This window comes from Hippopotamus amphibius, chromosome 1 (assembly GCF_030028045.1).
Source record: "Hippopotamus amphibius kiboko isolate mHipAmp2 chromosome 1, mHipAmp2.hap2, whole genome shotgun sequence".
In the NCBI taxonomy this organism is placed as follows: Eukaryota; Metazoa; Chordata; class Mammalia; order Artiodactyla; family Hippopotamidae; genus Hippopotamus; species Hippopotamus amphibius.
In genome coordinates, this window is record NC_080186.1 from 64,804,707 (window position 1) to 64,821,171 (window position 16,465).

The following is a 16,465-nucleotide window of genomic DNA, read 5'->3' on the forward strand; positions in this document are numbered from 1 at the left end:
ATTGAAAAGCCAAGAAACTTCTTACCAACTGCTAAAACTACACATCATGTATGTTCTTTTGTGACCAGTGGCATCTAAATGTGACATGGCTAATCTTAATACCATCCAACTTGAGGAATGGGTTGAACTAAGTGCTTTGGGTGGTCACAAGCTTATTATTAAGTGTATACACTAAAAACAAATCAGCTGGCCTTTGAGGGCAGTGATGCAAGATGGCAGCCGCTACAAGCTCGAGAATGGCATCTCCTCATGTTGGAAGAATTCAAAGAGTACCAGAAAACAGTAGGAGATAGCACAGTTAGCTGGGGTCTAGACAATGACACACAAAATGGACGGGGATGCTCATTTGCCCTCCAAGAAAAATTTATGGAAATTGAACATACAGCATAAAATAGAATGTGGACCCAAACACTCAGAAGCACCTTCCCCTTGCAGATTTAAAACAATAATATGAATGGAGTTAATAGTTCTAATGGAGTAATGAACTCAAGAGCCATATCTGCTAGCAAAATGACAGAATTCCTATAGCATCAAAGTTGTCCTATAAGAGCTTTGGCACCTAAGAATGTTGAAAGAAAGAAAATATGAAACTCCCTCAGCCACGTGAAAGACAGTGTCGTAGAAATTAATCAAAAAAATAAATAAATAAAAATAAAACCTCTCCCCCATGCTATTTAAACAGTCTTCTGCAGTAAATCTTCTAGGTGTATCTTTGTAGACCTTAAAGTATTAGAAAGGAAACTCCATTCAAAGCAATTTATCTTAAGATACTATAAGTATACTAACTTTTTGTTCATTTGAAATATATAAATTGTGCTATAACAAGTAATCGGGTCAAGTGTAAACACTATCCATTTAGTTTAACTTTTGGATTAAGAAAATAGATTTAAAATGATTTCCATCACAACCATGGGTCATATCTAACTCAACTGAGAAAAGAGACATCACACAATCACTTGGCTGCTGCTTATATAGCCTGGGGTCTCTGTGTTTTCTCCCATGACCTCCCCCTGCCTCCTCTGCCTCTTTCCTCTATGCAATAGCCCTCCAGCTTGTTAGACGTTAAAGTTTCAGGTCACAAACTGTAGGACTGTTGGGTATATGAAGGTGCTTCTCTGTACCCCTGGTTTCTTTTTTTTTTCTTTTTAAGTCTTAAACCATGCCTACCTTCCCAACTATAGTCTTTTCCCCACTCTCCTCCACTACCCTTGGTGGAAGCATATATTGTACCTGCTGTGCTGCCCACTGAAATTGGCCTTTGGTGAGTATTCGGGACTTTTCCCGTACCTTCTCTCCTGCACTTTTATTGAGGTACTTTTCTTTCCTTCTCCTCAAGTTCTTTTTTGCACTGCCACCACCCAACACTTTTCTTGATGCTTCCTAGCTTTGACCAGAAGCCATCAGGTAAGGTTGGAAAGAGTCTCTTACCTCCCTCATTTAGTTTTGGAATCACATTTAACTACTCTTATCAGCCTGGGAAATGAATATTAGGTCCTTAGCCCAGCCCTGCTCTGCTGACATCATTAGCTGATGCTTTATTTTTTTAGCTCAGGTTTCGATATAATGAAAAAAAGTAGTCACCAGGGTTACTCAGATATGCCAGCTCTTAAAGTCTTTGGTGGTTAAACTTCGATAAACCACATGAAGACACTTGTTAACACAATCTCTCTGAATAAATTTTATTTTCCTGTAATTGCTTTTGCTTTTGAAAACTGTAGAAATTTTAAGTTCTTCTTAAATTGTGAAGTTTTAAATAACAATTCTCTCATTCAGTCATCTTTGCAATTCATTTGGATCTAGTTTGGAATCTGACAACTGGAATAAAAAGAACCTTGGATTCAGTGCATTCTGTTTGTCACTGTTCTCAGCAGGGATTAAAAAAGAATCCATTTAGGTCTTCTGCCCATTTATGGATTGGGTTATTTGCTTTTTTGGTATTAAGCTGCATGAGCTGCTTATATATTTTGGAGATTAATCCTTTGTCCATTGCTTCGTTGGCAAGTATTTTCTCCCATTCTGAGGGTTGTCTTCTTGTCTTGTTTATGGTTTCTTTCGCTGTGCAAAAGCTTTGAAGTTTCATGAGGTCCCATTTGTTTATTCTTGATTTTATTTCCATGATTCTAGGAGGTGGGTCCAAAAGGATCTTGCTTTGATGGATGTCATAGAGTGTTCTGCCTATGTTTTCCTCTAGGAGTTTTATAGTGTCTGGCCTTACATGTAGGTCTTTAATCCATTTGGAGTTTATTTTTGTGTATGGTGTTAGGAAGTGTTCTAATTTCATTCTTTTACATGTTGCTGTCCAATTTTCCCAGCACCACTTACTGAAGAGGCTGTCTTTTCTCCATTGTATATTCTTGCCTCCTTTGTCAAAGATAAGCTGCCCATATGTGCTTGGGTTTATGGCCCAGTAATCCCACTACTGGGAATATACCCAGAGAAAACCATAATCCAAAAAGAAATATGTACCATAATGTTCATTGCAGCACTATTTACAATAGCCAGGACATAGAAGCAACCTAAATGCCCATCAACAGATGAATCAATAAAGAAGATATGGCACATATATACAATGGAATATTACTCAGCCATAAAAAGGAATGAAATTGAACTATATGTAATGAGGTGGATAGACCTAGAGACTGTCATACAGAAAGAGAAAAACAAATACCGCATCCTAACTCATCTATATGGAATCTGAAGAAATGGTACTGATGAACCCAGTGACAGGGCAAGAGTGGAGGTACGGATGTAGAGAATGGACTTAAGGACACAGGGCTGCGGTGGGGGGCAACGGGGAAGCTGGGATGAAGTGAGAGAGTAGCATAGACATATTTACACTACCAACTGTAAAATATATAGCTAGTGGGAAGTTGCTGTATGACAAAAGGAGATCAACTTGATGGGTGATGCCTTAGAGGGCCAGGACAGGGAGGAGGGGAGGGAGTCATGGGAGGGAGGGGATATGGAGATATATGTATAACTACAGCTGATTCACTTTGGTGTACCTCAAAAACTGGTACAAGAGTGTAAAGCAAATATATTCCAATAAATAGCTAAAAAAAAAAAAGAACCCAGTATGCATGGCAGATTCCTGAAATTGGAGGGCTTGACTTCCTGACAAATTGCCATATTTTTCTACTTTTCTGATTAAGACCACTAAATGATGAAAAGGCAGCTACATACTGAGATAAAAAGCAATTCATTGTGTTCTAAGACAACTAGACAGACAGACATACTGTGGTACAATAAGAAACATAGTTGGGTCTTTGTCCTCATTTACTTACACTTAACTCCTAAAACTCTTGTAAATTTCCTGAGTTAGGAGGGTGTTAAGATGGCTTTTGTTATAAGGAAGTGACTCTTAATTGGCTCCTAGATCTCTTCAGGATGGAGGATGGTTACCAGAAAGACCAAGCCTTGATTAGAAGCTTGGAACTTTCAGTTCTACTCACCAACTGCCTGGGAGTGGAGAGGGAATAGAGATTGAACTAATCAGCAATGGTCAGTAATCTAATCAATCCTGCCTATGTAAAGAACCTCTATAAAAATCCCTAAATGGTGGCATTCTTTCAGGGAACTTCCAGATTGGCAAATATATCAAAAGCTCCTGAGCTGGGGATCCTTCTGGACCTTGTCCTATGTAAATCATCATCTAGCTGTTCCTTTGTATCTTTATGATAAGTGGATAAACATATGTAAAGTGTTTTCCTGAGTCCTGTGAGCTATTCTAGCAAGTTATCAAAGGGGGTTGTGGGAACCTCGATTTATATTTAGTCAGAACAGATGACCTGATACTTGCATTTGCAATCTGTAGTGAGGGCACTCTTGGGAGACTGAGTCCTAAGACTTGAGGTCTGATGCTAACTCTGGGGAGTTAGTGTTAGAATTAAATTGAACTGCAGAACACTTAAAAATTAAATTGAATTACAGAACAGTGTGTTCTATAATTGGATAGTTGGAGAAGTATTGGAAATGATACCACATATTTGGTGTATCAGGAGTAAAAATACCCTGATACATACATACATGCATATATACATACATAAGAAAGTAATTATTCCAGGCACATGAAAGACATATTTATTCAAAAACTCAATTTCTGTATGTTTATTTCCATCTTTGAGTCTTGATTTTTACTGTGTCATACTATGTCTGAAATAATATTCAACATTTATTTAACAATGAAAAATAAACTTATCTTAAGGTACTATAACACTTACCAATTTGATAGGTCCTGATTATTTGCATGGATTTGCAAAATATCTGTGATCCTGCCCTTGCATTACAGTTATTGGACGGGTGAAATTCATCAATACTTCACTTCTGATACTTCTAGAACCAGGTATGTGGAGAGTTTCCCCCCACCAACCAATTCTGCTACATCAGCTGGGTGCCCTACAATTCAACTCAGCTCTGACACTAACTAGAGTTACCAATAGATCTCATAGGTTAAGGGCTCAGTCTCACAAGATTGCAACCCCCTCCAACTTCAGAGGCAAACTGCAAGTCCAGGTTATCACCTGTGCTTCTGACCAGCTGGCTATAAACAGGAGATTCCTATGACCTCCTCCTCAAGTTCAATTATTTTGCTAGAGCATCTCACAGGACTCAGGAAAATTTTACTTACTAGGTTACTGGTTTATTTATTTATTTATTTTTTATTATTTTTTTGGGGGGTACACCAGGTTCAATCATCTGTTTTTATACACATATCCCTGTATTCCCTCCCTTCCTTGACTCCTCCCACCTCGAGTCCCCCCCACCCTCCCCGCCCCAGTCCTCTAAGGCATCTTCCATCCTCGAGTTGGACTCCCTTTGTTATACAGCAACTTCCCACTGACTATTTTACAGTTGGTACTATATATATGTCTGTGCTACTCTCTTGCTTCATCTCAGTTTCCCCTTCACCCCCCGCCCCCTCCCATACCTCGAGTTCTCCAGTCCATTCTCTGTATCTGCGTCCTTGTTCTTGTCACTGAGTTCATCAGTACCATTTTTAGATTCCGTATATGTGAGTTAGCATACAATATTTGTCCTTCTCTTTCTGACTTACTTCACTCTGTATGACAGATTGTAGTCCTATCCACCTCATTACATATAGCTCCATCTCATCCCTTTTTATACCTGAGTAATATTCCATTGTATATATATGCCACATCTTCTTTATCCATTCATTTGTTGATGGGCATTTAGGTTGCTTCCATGTCCTGGCTATTGTAAATAGTGCTGCAATAAACATTATGGTACAAGTTTCTTTTGGGATTATGGTTTTCTTTGGGTACATGCCCAGGAGTGGGATTACTGGATCATATGGTAGTTCTATTTGTAGTTTTTTAAGGAACCTCCAAACTGTTTTCCATAGTGGCTGTACCAACTTACAGTCCCACCAACAGTGAAGGAGAGTTTCCTTTTCTCCACACCCTCTCCAACATTTGTGGTTTCCAGATTTTGTGATGATGGCCATTCTGACTGGTGTGAGGTGATACCTCATTGTGGCTTTGATTTGCATTTCTCTGATGATGAGTGATGTTGAGCATCTTTTCAGGTGTGTGTTGGCCATCTGTATGTCTTCTTTGGAGAAATGTCTATTTAGGTCTTCTGCCCATTTGTGGATTGGGTTATTTGCTTTTTTGGTATTAAGCTTCATGAGCTGCTTGTATATTTTGGAGGTTAATCCTTTGTCCGTTGTTTCATAGGCAATTATTTTTTCCCATTCTGAGGGTTGCCTTTTAGTCTTGTTTATGGTTTCTTTCGCTGTGCAAAAGCTTTTAAGTTTCATGAGGTCCCATTTGTTTATTCTTGATTTTATTTCCATGATTCTAGGAGGTGGGTCCAAAAGGATCTTGCTTTGATGGATGTCATAGAGTGTTCTGCCTATGTTTTCCTCTAGGAGTTTTATAGTGTCTGGCCTTACATGTAGGTCTTTAATCCATTTGGAGTTAATTTTTGTGGATGGTGTTAGGAAGTGTTCTAATTTCATTCTTTTACATGTTGCTGTCCAATTTTCCCAGCACCACTTATTGAAGAGGCTGTCTTTTTTCCATTGTATACTTGTGCCTCCTTTGTCAAAGATAAGGTGCCCATATGTGTTTGGGCTTACTTCTGAGTTCTCTATTCTATTCCATTGACCATCCTTTCTATTTTTGTGCCAGTACCATACTGTCTTGATCACTATGGCCTTGTAGTACAGTTTGAAGTCAGGAAGCCTGATTCCACCAACTCCATTTTTGCTTCTCAAGATTGCTTTGGCTATTCGGGGTCTTTTGCGTTTCCATACAAATCGTAAGATTTCTTGCTCTAGTTCTGTGAAAAATGCCATTGGTAATTTGATTGGGATTGCATTGAATCTGGAAATTGCTTTGGGTAGTACAGTCATTTTCACGATGTTGATTCTTCCAATCCAGGAACATGGTATGTCCCTCCATCTGTTTGTGTCATCTTTGATTTCTTTCATCAATGTCTTAAAGTTTTCTGCATACAGATCTTTTGCCTCCTTAGGCAGGTTTATTCCTAGGTATTTGATTCTTTTGGTTGCAATGGTGAATGGGAGAGTTTCCTTAATTTCTCTTTCTGCTCTTCCGTTGTTAGTGTATAGGAATGCAAGAGATTTCTGTGCATTTATTTTGTATCCTGCTACTTTACTAAACTCATCAATGAGTGCTAGCAGTTTTCTGGTAGAGTCTTTAGGGTTTTCTATATATAATATCATGTCATCTGCAAAGAGTGACAATTTTACTTCTTCTTTTCCAATTTGCATTCCTTTGATTTCTTTTTCTTCTCTGATTACTGTGGCTAAAACTTCCAAAACTATGTTGAATAATAGTGGTGAGAGTGGACACCCGTGTCTTGTTCCTGTTCTTAGAGGGAATTCTTCCAGTTTTTCCCCATTGAGAACGATGTTGGCTTTTGGTTTTTCATATATGGCTTTTATTATGTTGAGGTAATTTCCTTCTATGCCCATTTTCTGGAGAGCTTTTATCATAAATGGATGTTGAACTTTGTCAAAAGCTTTTTCTGCATCTCTTGAAATGATCATATAGTTTTTATCCTTCAAGTTGTTGATATGATGTATCACATTGATTGATTTGCGTATATTGAAGAATCCTTGCATCCCAGGGATAAACCCCACTTGATCATGGTGTATGATTTTTTTAATGTGCTGTTGGAGTCTGTTAGCTAGGATTTTGTTGAGGATTTTTGCATCTATATTCATCAGTGATATTGGTCTGTAGTTTTCTTTTTTTGTGACATCTTTGCGTGGTTTTGGGATCAGGGTGATGGTAGCCTCGTAGAATGAGTTTGGGAGTGTTCCACCTTCTGCAATATTTTGGAAGAGTTTGAGAAGGATAGGTGTTAGCTCTTCTCTAAATGTTTGATAGAATTCGCCCGTGAACCCATCTGGTCCTGGGCTTTTGTGTGTTGGGAGATTTTTAATCACTGCCTCAATTTCCGTACTTGTGATTGGTCTGTTCATGGTTTCTATTTCTTCCTGGTTCAGTCTTGGAAGATTGTATTTTTCTAAGAATGTATCCATTTCTTCCAGGTTATCCAATTGATTGGCAGATAATTGCTTGTAGTAGTCTCACATGATGTTTTGTATTTCTGAGGTGTCCGTTGTGACTTCTCCTTTTTCATTTCTAATTCTGTTGATTTGCATCTTCTCCCTTTTTTTCTTGATGAGTCTGGCTAATGGTTTATCAATTTTGTTAATCTTCTCAAAGAACCAGCTTTTAGTTTTATTTATTTTTCTTATGGTTTCTTTCCTTTCTTTTTCATTTATTTCTGCTCTGATCTTTATGATTTCTTTCCTTCTGCTCCCTTTGGGGTTTCTTTGTTCTTCTTTCTCGAGTTGTTTGAGGTGTAAGGTTAGGTTGTTTATTTGATCATTTTCTTGTTTCTTAAGGTAGGACTGTATTGCTATAAACTTCCCTCTTAGAACTGATTTTGCTGCATCCCATAGGTTTTGGGTTGTTGTGTTTTCATTGTCATTTGTTTCTAGATATTTTTTGATTTCCTCTTTGATTTCTTTAGTGATTCCTTGGTTGTTTAGGAGTGAATTGTTTAGCCTCCATCTGGTTGTATTTTTTGCAGTTTTTTTCCTGTAATTGATATCTAGTCTCATGGCATTGTGGTCTGAGAAGATGCTTGATATGATTTCAATTTTCTTGAATTTGCTGAGGTTTGATTTGTGACCCAAGATGTGATCTATCCTGGAAAATGTTCCGTGTGCACTTGAGAAGAAAGTGTAGTCTGTCGTTTTTGGATGGAATGTCCTATAAATATCAATTAAGTCGAGATGGTCTAATGTGTCATTTAAAGCTTGTGTGTCTTTATTGATTTTCTGTTTGGATGATCTGTCCATTGATGTAAGTGGGGTGTTCAAGTCTCCCACTATTATTGTGTTACTGTCGATGTCCCCTTTTATAGCTGTTAGCATTTGCCTTATGTATTGAGGTGCTCCTATGTTGGGGGCACAGAGATTTACCATTGTGATATGTTCTTCTTGAATGGATCCCTTGATCATTATGTAGTGTCCTTCCTTGTCTCTTGTAATAGTCTTTACTTTCAAGTCTAATGTGTCTGATATGAGTATTCCTACTCCAGCTTTCTTTTGACTTCCATTTGCATGGAATATCTTTTTCCATCCCTTTCCTTTCAGTCTATATGTATCCCTTGTTCTGAAGTGGGTTTCTTGTAGGCAGCATATAGAAGGGTCTTGTTTTTGTATCCATTCAGCCAGTCTGTGTCTTTTGGTTGGAGCATTTAATCCACTGACATTTAAAGTGATTATTGACATGTGTGTCCCTATTACCATTTTCTTAATTGTTTTGGGTTTGTATTTGTAGGTGTTTTCCTTTTCTTGTGTGTCCTACTTAGAGAACTTCCTTTAGCACTTGTTGTAAGGCTGGTTTGGTGGTGCTGAATTCTCTTAACTTTTGCTTGTCTGGAAAGCTTTTCATTTCTCTGTCGAATCTGAATGAGATTCTTGCTGAGTAGAGTATTCTTGGCTGTAGGTTTCTCTCTTTCAGGACTTTCAGAATATCCTGCCATTCCCTTCTGGCCTGCAGAATTTCTGTAGAAAGCTCGGCTGTTATCCTTATGGGTTTTCCCTTATATGTTGTTTGTTGCTTTTCTCTTGCTGCTCTTAATATTTTTTCTTTGTGTTTAATTGTTGTTAGTTTGATTAATATGTGTCTTGGTATATTTCTCCTTGGGTTTATTCTGTATGGGACTCTCTGTGCTTCTTGGACTTGGTTAATTATTTCCTTTCCCATGTTGGGGAAGTTTTCCACTATAACCTCTTCAAATATTTTCTCAGACCCTTTCTTGTTTTCTTCTTCTTCTGGGATGCCTATAATTCGAATGTTGGTACGCTTAATGTTATCACTGAGGTCTCTGAGACTGTCTTCTATTCTTTTTATTCTTTTTTCTTTTTCCTGCTCTGTGGCGTTTATTTCCCCCATTCTATCTTCCAACTCACTTATTCGTTCTTCTGCCTCAGTCATTCTGCTGGTTAGAGCATCTAGAGTATTTTTAATTTCAGTTATTTTGTTATCCATTGCTGTTTGTTTTTCTGAGTTCTTATGAACTGTTTCTTGTACTTTCTCTATTTTGTTATCGAGATTTTGTATCATTTTTACTATCATGACTCTAAATTCTTTTTCAGGCATTTTTCCTATTTCCTCCTCATTTATTTGGTCTTGTGGGTTTTTTTCCTGCTCCTTGGCCTGCATGGGGTTTCTTTGTTTCCTCATGGTTGTCCAAACTTTTGGGGTTGCTTGTCCTGGCGATAGAGGTGTTTATAGAAGACTGTCCAAGCCTCAGACTAATGTCCAAGTATTGGATTAAACGATTATTAAGTCTAGGAAACACATACATGTATAAGACACACAATTACTGAATCCATTAGGACATAAGGCTCTAGAAAGACCTGACAGAACCCCAGTGTGCTATCAGATATTCAAAGAGAAACCCTACAGAGATTGACAACTGAAACAGAACACATCAGAGACAAAAGCAAAAGCAAACAAACAAACAAATAACACCTTACACATACAAACATTAATCCAGGGAGATTTTGTAAGCTAGGATCCAATATAGAAAAGAGCTAGAGTACCACCAGAGAGAATGGAGATTCTCAGACTGTAATTAGACAACTGTACTAAGAACTAAGATAAAGACAAAAGCCTAATATTAAATACCAAGGTGGTGTGTCATCTGGAGAATAGAGCAAGGAGTCTGAGCAGACCGATAGTGTTGCTTATAAGTATGTTAAGATAAAATAAACTTAAAAAGGCTGGAAGAAAGGGGAACAGAAGAGCGTAATGTGGTTGGAAATATGCAAATAAAAAGAAAGGAATAGAAATGTATAAAAGATAGGGATGAAGGAAAAGTATGAGAGATATATTGTCCATACTACCAAAAACTTAGCTAGATATAGAAGTATATAAAAAGGCAAAAAAAAAAATAAATAAATAAAAAATATCATTAAAAAATTATAAAACTTGTAGATCCCTTAGGGCTAAGATCGTATTTAATAAAGAAAAAAAAAATCAAAAAAAAAAGAGAGAGAAAAAGAAAAAGAAAAAAAAAAATCCAGAACTGATCCCAGAATGGACCAGTTCAATAGGTATTGATACTACTATTTCTGTTTCCTTAGCGTCTCAGCTGTAAGTGTCCTTCTCCTTGCCTTGGGTTTTTTTGCATTATTCTGTGACCAGCAGAGGTTCCTTTATTGTTTGTCTGTAAGCGTTGGTGTGTGGGGAGGGAGAGGGTACAATAGTGGCTCCTTCTCCTGGGAGTGAGTGAGCAGTGGCGCACTGTTGTTTCAGTCGGGCTTGGAGGTGCCTGTTGCAGAGGGACGCCGGTGGCTCAGGCATAAACAGAAAGTCTTAGAGTTGGGCCTCTCTCGGGGTTTTTTTGTTGTTGTTGCTGTTTTTTTTTTTTTTTCTCTCGGCAGCCTCCCTGCTGCTGGCATTGCAAGGGGTTTTAATCTAGCCCTGCCTGAGCACCTGAGGGTGCTTGTTATCCCTGAGCGCCTTAGGTGGCCCATGGGCGCCTCTCCACTGCCTGTTGCAGAGGCGCCGAGAGAGAGAGGCTACGTGCGCGGCTCCTCCCCCCTGCCCGTGAGCCTGCAGCCTCTAGCCGCCATCATGGCCGGGCAGCTCTCAGGGATGGGCACTCCTCTCCGCGGACCTCCTCCCTCCCGTCCTCTCGGTCCGTCACCCTACCGGCAACAATGTTTCTCACCCTGAACCAGCTCTCCGGTTCCCGCGCTCCCGCTTCTGGACCCTCCGTTCAGCCGCGGATCGATGTCTCAGTCCGGGAATGCTGAGCTGCGCTGCGGACCCTCCGTATGTTTCTCACTCCCTCCCATCTGCCACAGCTCCGCCGCTTCACCCTCTCTGAGCCGTGGTAGATGCCTCCCTACTGGCTATGTCGGTCTCCCCGCGGTCCTTTCTGGTGTCCGAGGCAGTCCGCTGGTGTTCAGCTGGTTCTCTGTGGGAATTACTGCGTCCTTCCGTGCATTCCCAAAGCATCTGTGGAGAGGGATGCACTCCACATCCCTCTACTTCGCCGCCATCTTTTCTCCACCAGGTTACTGGTTTATTATAAAAGGATATAACTCAGGAACAGCCAGATGGAAAAAAATGCAAGGGCAAGTTATGTGCCCTCTAGTGTGTGCCATTCTCTTAGCCCCTCCATGTGTTCACTAACCAGAAGTCTCTGAACTCTGTCCTTTTGGTTTTTATGGAACCTTCATCAAATTGGCATGATTGATTATTGGTATTTTGTGATTAGGTCAATCTCCAGCCCTTTCCTTGCTTAAAGGGGGCAGGGGGTAGCATTTGAAATGAAAGTTGCAAACCTCTAATAACATGGTTCCTTTGGCAGCCAGCCCCATCCTTAGGGGCTTCCGAAAAGGTACTTCATTGATATAAAGTTAGGTGTGGTTGAAAGGGTCTTGTGAATAGCAAAAGACACCTTTATTGTTCTTATTACTTAGGAAATTCCAAAAGTTTTAGAAGTTCTGATCCAGGAACTGGGAAAAAAGTGGAAATATTATAATTCACAATATCATAACCATAGAAGTTTTGTGCCAGGTTTATAATTTCTATCTTTTATGATCAAATTCTTAAAATCAGAAATCCTCTAGTGTTTTAAGAATTCTTGAAAATAATTTTTTCATATAGGTGACTTCTGAACTGCTAGAAAACATATACTAGTTAAATAATTTGAAATGCAGAAAGAGTTTTTTTTTTTTTCTTTTTGTATCTGGCATTCTAAATATACCCAAATAAAACAGTCCATTAATTTTACACTAAATTATATTTTCAAATGACAAAAATAATACAATTTAGTAATGATGTCCTTTATTTAAGGGAAAATAATCCATGGATTGGGAAGTAAAGCACCTCATAAGCAGTGGACCACTTCCTGAGGGATTTTGGGTAAGAACCAGTTTATAAAGCTTTAGAAGAGGCACCTTGGAAACAGGGCCTGATTGGCTAGGAGGTTGGGGATTTCTTTATAAGGCTAGTAGGTCCTATTTTCTAGGGTAAAGTGAGCTAACTAAAGTCGACTTGGAGGACTGTGATTGGTTGTGTGTAGTTTCCTAGCCAGTGAGGCATTTCCAATAAGTGCAGGAAGACTTAGGTGTAGAGTTGTGACATGGGCCGGGCCGCTGGGGCAGCCTCCCTGTTGTGGGTCCTGATACACAAATTACCTTCACTGGAATTGCCCTGTTTTAACAGGCCTCATGGAACCTCCAACATACCAGTGTATGTTGAAAGTGCTCAGATATGTGGTGGTTCCACATTGCCAGTCCTACTGCAAGGTAGTCTTCAGAATGCCTATTGTGAATGGCAAGTCAAACTTTTCCAAGATAGAATATGAGAGAAATAGAAGGATTCTGGTGTTATTTCTAGTCATGTTTCCTACTGTCTTTCAGCTAAGTGCCTGAGTAACTATATAACCAAAGAAGTTATCTGTTCATCTTACTTGCAGAGAGAAAGCGGATTCATCAGTGGTTTAGACGGGCTAATGTCAGATGATTCAGAATTTTTATTTTGGGGGTGTTGTAGAAAGGAAATAAACTAAGGCACAAATATGTTCAAGAATATTTTGAGAGTCCAAATGGATAAAATGGTCTGTGTTATGTATTAAATGTAAGGAAGAATACGGTAGAAAGAAATATTAAGGGGCCCCCTTTGTTAGCTGACAAAAGCATAGAAATAAATTATGCAAAATATACTTTTGACCGTCATAGATAAGTAACTACAGGAAGAATAATCAAAACATATTATTAATATTAATTTATATTTGAATAAGCTTTTACTTATTAGAGACTAAAATACTGTATTTGGCATTGAGAATTTGATCATTTTAATAAAAAATAAGAACTTATAGCAGAAGCAATCCATTTTATAAAAATAATGAATTACAGTATCTTCAGATACACCAACAAAGATTCAACTGATTGTCCAAACCCAATATTTAATATTTCCGGAATTTCTATGGAAATTCTTGATACTTTAAGTGAAAACAAAATTTAAGTCTTGAGCACAACTGAAATGCAAGAAAGTTGTACATCTGGCGGTAGTGTTTCAAAAGATTCCTGAAGTTGTGAAAAACAGAAACAAAACAAGTTCTGGGAATATGCCCCAACCAGCTATAAATAAGTAATTGTATTTTTCACATTTTGATCTACAAAAGTTTTGTCGTCCTTCTTCTCAGCCAGAGCACATTATAGCTTATTGTATTTTATGCTGACTTTGAGTATTTTGTTTTGGTGAATTTACACTTAAAAAAATACATATGCTTTACTCTTGGTTTTTCCAGACCAATTAATCAACAAAATTCAAGTCAGAGAGGGGCTATTGGTCATCTAAATAAGGAGATAAATTTTAAAACTTTGAAAAAAATTTTGCATGCCTGAAGGAATTCTTCTCCAGAACATCTATCATTTCACAAATCCATTCAAGATAGGAGATGTTTAACGATACTGACAATCAGTCCTTCTTGAAGCTGACTATAGGGCTTTACTTTCTTGTCAGAACCAATCAATGGACTTCAGAACAAAAACTCAGCAGTAGTGAAACAGAAAAAGGAAAAGGGGCATTTGTGGTCCAGGATGTATTTCAATAAGCTTAAACTCTAAGTGACAGATGAGGAATTTCAGCTGCTCCGTATAATTCTACAAATGAGGTGTGTGAGAGAGGTTTTCATTAAAATGAATCTCACTTCCCACAGGCTTATGAGTCTTCCTGATGGTATTCTCTGATTCTCATTAAAGGACTTGCAAAGTGTAAAACTTCTCCAACACGGTTTTTCACACTCACTCTCTATATGTTTATACACACGTGGAAACATCTTGAAAGAGTATTTGAACTGAAAAGTATATTCGTACCATGAATTAAACAAGAGTTCTGTTTGATCTTAAGTTGAGAGAAATGCATTTACATTTTCAAATGTGATCATTTATTAAAGTGCCATAGTTTGTGTTAGGCATGGCAGAAAAGATCATGTTTGCTAGCTGGGGTGTAGGCTCTGGCTACAAGTGAACGGATTCCCAAATGAGTCTTGGGGTACATTTTTGTTATTCAGCGAATCTTTTAATTCCTTGTAAATATAATTATTAGAAACATGCTTTTGATGAATATTTCTAGGGCTTATAATAAAATCATTGAAAATCAGTATTTAGAAAGTCTAGATTAATACTATCATCATGTTGCTTTAATTATTTTCAGTGGAATATCCATAATCGGGTTCCTTATTGTAGCTTTTTTTATTCTTACTATTTTCAACACATTTGTATTACTCTTTGTCAATAAGCACAGGTGTGTGCCCAAGCTATTTGTACAACAGGAAAATACATTTAATGTCTGGATATTTACATTTCATGATAGATAAGACTTATTGAGAGAAAACCTAAACCTAAAAGACTTAATAGTATCATTAGAAAATTGTTTTTTATTATGATAAATTAATAGTTTGTTGTTTCATTCTTGCATATGAAATAATTACCCTTGTTTAGCTATTTTTATGTAAACAAACTCTACATGCCTTTTTAAAAATTCAATTTATATAATAGAAAGCTACATGACACTGAAATTGCCATGACTTACTTTGGTGACTTTTACAAGTTGAAAGTTTTAGTCATATGATTTATGTTTAATAATTTAACACATTAATAATATTTTAGATGTGGATTGTTGAACATCAGCATGCAGATTATTTAAATGAATATTTAATTTTTATTCACCTTGCCAGGAGACAGAACATGCATTTCATTGCCTGATATGAAAAGTGTAAGAAAGATCAGTAAAATGGTAATATTAAAAAAAAGCTTAAAATAAAATAGGTACATCTCCTACTTTTGGGGCCACAAAATAATAATAATTGGCTTGGCATTTGATATTATATAATAAAAGGTATCATACAACTTCACCTTATTTTTCAGTTGAAAAAGATTGAGTCTATATGAGCCACATATTCAAAATGTACATTTAATTTGGATCTATTTTTTATTCTGAATATCTTAAATAACATTATGAATATTTTACATAATGAGATTAGCACTGTGCCTAGAATGGACACCTGATGAATAAATACATTTTGTGTTTTTCTTCTGTATTGATTGCCAAAAAACACTAGAGAAAACTACTGTTAAGGCAGGTTGGGACACTGGCCCCACCAACAGGCAGTCAGGATGTGGCTGCAACACTGAATATTGCAGAAAAGAATACTTTGATACTAATGTGGAAGGAAGGGTGAAATTTATGGTGGAACTAGTCTAAAATACACACTCCAGATTTCCATATACTGGGTGTTCTCCTACCCTCTTTGGAGTAAATCAGCAACTTAGGGAACAATTTATTACACACACACACACACACACACACACACACACACACACACGAGTTTTGCTCTAACTATATTCTAGAGACTCATACAAGTCTCACAAGGGTGAGTCATAATGATTTACTTTTGCAAACTAAAATTCTTTGAGTATGGTTCACAAGCTGAATTCTGCTCCAGAGCAAATACTGTTTAAGGACCCTCCAGTGTATTTAGGATACTTAATGCAGCAGGCAGTGACTGATGAGCATTGATACTAGAACAGCTACTCCTGAGAATTTGCAAATCAAGCTGTAGCATTTCCCTTAATGTCTATTTTCAGTGTCTGTTTTCACCCATCTCAATTTTTTTTTTTTCTTCATGCTTTTTCCACTCTCATTTTTTTAGCTTTAAACACCCAAATTGTGGGTGAGGACATAATCAGGACTAAAGAGTATTATTGCCTTTTGGGCTACTTCCTTTCCCTGTCTGCCCCACACCTCACCACACCTATCTTGTCCTGCCCCATTTCCAGCATCTTTTGTAACTATGCCTTGATTTAATTTGTCCCAATTTCGAAGACATAGTATAAATAAAGAAAATTTTGTTCTTCCACAGTAGGGTG

At 37.7% G+C, this 16,465-nt stretch overlaps 1 pseudogene; it reads left to right on the forward strand.

The window, feature by feature from the left end:
• The first annotated feature begins 249 nt into the window (after positions 1–249).
• On the forward strand, positions 250–629 carry LOC130835759 (ubiquitin-conjugating enzyme E2 variant 1-like; annotated as a pseudogene).
• The last annotated feature ends 15,836 nt before the right edge of the window (positions 630–16,465 follow it).